At 37.3% G+C, this 3,618-nt stretch overlaps 1 pseudogene; it reads left to right on the top strand.

Annotated features, from left to right (window-relative positions):
* Nucleotides 1-887: 887 nt before the first annotated feature.
* On the top strand, nt 888-2,113 carry LOC149257632 (tyrosyl-DNA phosphodiesterase 1 pseudogene; annotated as a pseudogene).
* The last annotated feature ends 1,505 nt before the right edge of the window (nt 2,114-3,618 follow it).

The raw sequence follows: 3,618 nt of genomic DNA, 5'->3' as shown, positions 1-3,618 counted from the left end.
ATTGAGAGAAGCTTTTAGGTCAATATTTATGACTCAATTTCGATAGAGATTTTTTTTTTTTTTTTAAAGGCAATCCTTAAAAGGTGCATGTGCCTTCAAGTATAATAAGTGTTCTCCATAGCCCAAGTGGGATATGTATTGGTTTAATCCCTTTACTTTTCAACCAAAGACTTTTAAATTTCCCCTTTCATTTTTTTTTTTTTTTACTTTTCAACCAAAGACTTTTAAATTTCCCCTTTCAAATGCAGTTGGGCTCAATGACTTGCCAAACACCAATAAGCAAGTGAGTCGTAGGCATATCCATTTGAATGGTTTAGCTGATGGCTCTGCTGAAATTTTTGTGGAAGGTCAGAATCCAATCAGTCTTAGGTCAGGGAATTCAAGGAAAAGGCTCTCTCCACATGAACAAGGTACTCTTGTAGATGGAGATATTATAGAATTGATTCCAGGAAGCCTCCCTTTCAAGTATAAGGTTGCAGTTGATGATAGGGAAAAAGAGCCTCCATCAACACAATGTGGAGAAGCCAATGACCACATTGAGTCCTCAGCTGATGTTAAAGAGTCAATTGAAGTTGAAAAAACACTTGCTCAAAAGGAAACAACAGGTTCTTGATGATGAAGCATTTGCGAGGACTTTGCAGGAAGGGGCTTCAATGGAGGAAATTCTCCCTGGCTACCAATTTCAACAACTAGAGAAGATATTGTCCTCATTGGACCACTTCAGTTTGCACTAGTCCAAGAATAAATTTTTCTCTCTAGGTTGTGCCTTCATTAGATGCTATCCATTGTTGCTTTCTTGCAAGACAAGTTTCACACAAATTCTCCTTTTGTTCTTGAATCTCTAGAAGAACAAACACATTTTTCCTTTACTTAATAGAGAAAGGCTATTGAAATTGAACAAGCAACTAGTGGTTCGAGAATGGATTCTACCTCAATGAATGCAAATAATGTTAGTCATGATCAAGGTCTGATGCACGACATTGACTCGAAAAAGAAGAATGGTTCAATTAATATTGAAGAGACAAGGTCGATTCAATATTTTAATATCCCAGAAGAGATTCAGTACTCAACATTTCAACTCATGCGAGTTCAAGGTTTGCCTACATGGGCCAATACTCGATCAGTTTCAATTTCTGATGTGATTCAGGGAAATGTGCTTGTGGAAATCCTTTTGAACTACATGGTGGACATGGACTGGCTACTATCTGCTTGTCCAATTCTAAGGACAATTCCTCATGTGCTGGTAATACATGGAGAAAGTTCGCACACATTTGAAAATATGAAGAAGGAAAAACCTACAAGCTGGTTGCTTTACAAGCCACCATTGCGCCTCTCTTATGGAACACATCACTCCAAAGCTATGCTTTTGGTGTACTCAAGAGGAGTTTGAGTTGTTGTGCACACAACAAATTTAATTTATGTTGACTGGAATAACAAGACATAGGGTCTGTGGATGCAAGACTTCCCTGTAAAAGAGCAAAAAGATATTGGGAAAACATCACCATTTGAGGATGATCTGGTTGAATATCTCGAGGCTTTGGAGTGGTCTGGATGCCATGTCACATTGCCACAAATCGGTGATGTCAAGATCAATGCAGCATACTTTAGGAGGTTTGACTATAGTAGTGCATCGGTCTGTTTGGTGGCATCTGTGCCTGGCTATCATAAAGGTGTCGAGATGAAAAAGTGGGGGCATATGAAGCTTCGAACAATTTTGCAAGAGCAATGCTTTGGAAACAAATTCCAAGGTTCTCTGCTTGTCTACCAATTTTCTTCTCTTGGATCTTTGGATGAGAAATGGATGATGGAGTTGGCTTCATCAATGAGCTCAGGATCTACTTGGGATAAACAAACTTTAGGTCCTGGAAGTGTGCAAATAATTTGGCCTATAGTTGAAGATGTTTGATGCTCAATTGAGGGTTATGCTGCTGGTAATGCAATTCCTAGCCCGCAAAATAATGTGGAAAAGGAATTTTTGAAGAAATACTGGGCTCGATGGCAAGAAAATCACACAGGCCGATGTTGTGCAATGCCTCATATAAAAACATATGCACGCTACAATGGCCAGGAGCTTGCATGGTTTCTTCTCACGTCTTCAAATCTCAGCAAATGAAAGTGTAGCTTGATTTCTAATCTGTTACATGCAATGAAGTTGTCTTGGTTTCTCTTGCAATATTTTAGACAAACTTCTTTGGAGCAATAACGGCTGGTTATTGTATGGTCTGGGAATTATTCAGTTAGCATGTTCTTCATGTGAAATTTTGGTTGTTTATGTCGATATTATGTGAAACAAGAGGGCTTTAGCTGTGCATTTTTTCCCCAATGTTTCTGCCAGCAATAGTTGATTGTCGCTTGAGGCATGTTTACCTGCCATTCTCATGTTCACATGGCATATTTGGGAATACTACAATCTTGTGGTTTTTTTTCCTCTGTAGCAATAGAGAGATTGAGGATTTGAGTTCATGGTGCTTTGCCATGTATATACGTTTTTGTAATTTCCAAGATATGAATTTCAATGTAAAGAGAATTTTTGTACAGATAAAATGTCTCTCCTTGACAATGTTGTTTCTGTGTAATCATTATCTCAGTTCATGTTTTCTTCCTTCCTTTTACTAAATTAATTGATACTAAATTCCCATGAATTATAGTCATAAGCTTGCATTTTCATGAATTCTGTTTTCTTAGAGATCTATGTGAAACCAACATGGTAAAACCCGACTAAATTCCCATGAATTATAGTCATAAGATTGCATTTTCATGAATTCTGTTTTCTTAGAGATCTATGTGAAACCAACATGGTAAAACTGACTTTCTGGGTAGGGTTGGCCTTTAATTTGAGTGACTTCTCAAGAGTCAATATAGATTAAATTATCATTTTGCGGTCTTTATTCACTGTAGAATAGTGGTTTCCTAACTGTTAGGCTTTCTATCTTTCATCTAACTCAGGATACATCTAAATCAAATATTAGAATACTTGTGAATGCGTTGTATCTATTTCATAATTCAGATACATGTACATCAAGATTGTATCTTCATAACTCAGATACATGTACATCAAGATTGTCACATACATGAGACACACAACATAATTCTCGCAAGATTGCATGTATCTATCATCATAAATAATGTACATCGAGATTGTTACATCCATGAGCCAAACATGGTTCTCGCAAAATTTCCCTAATTACGGAAGCAAGGAGAGCTTTGGCTTCAAGGTCCAGATTTTGAACCTAAGCTCTGATACCACGTTTGAGGCTCCCTCCTAAGGTCCTCTAACTAAAAACTAAATTTCTCTTATTACAAACTCAATAATATGGGAAATAACTTATTTATATCTAGACATTTATTTTATGATAATATACCATTAACATTTTTTTACCACAAATTAAATAAGTAAGAATTTCATTGCAACCATTTACATAAGTAATCAATAAATGGAGGAATACCTGTTCCAATAGCTTAGTTGAGATGCTCCTGATCTCCTGACTCCGTTGGGATGCTCCTCTTGACTACCTGGTTGGATTTGCCTCCCAGCCAACTAGGAAGTATTTCCTAGCCTAGGGAACTTCCACAGGTTCCCTAGTCCTCAGAGCTCAAGTCCAACCAGATGTAGTGTGT

Source organism: Pinus tabuliformis, chromosome 6 (genome assembly GCF_031772625.1).
Source record: "Pinus tabuliformis cultivar Carrire ecotype Pingquan chromosome 6, CPIR1, whole genome shotgun sequence".
In the NCBI taxonomy this organism is placed as follows: domain Eukaryota; kingdom Viridiplantae; phylum Streptophyta; class Pinopsida; order Pinales; family Pinaceae; genus Pinus; species Pinus tabuliformis.
The sequence above is the reverse complement of the archived record's forward strand: the minus strand, read 5'-3'. Positions and strand labels throughout refer to the sequence as shown.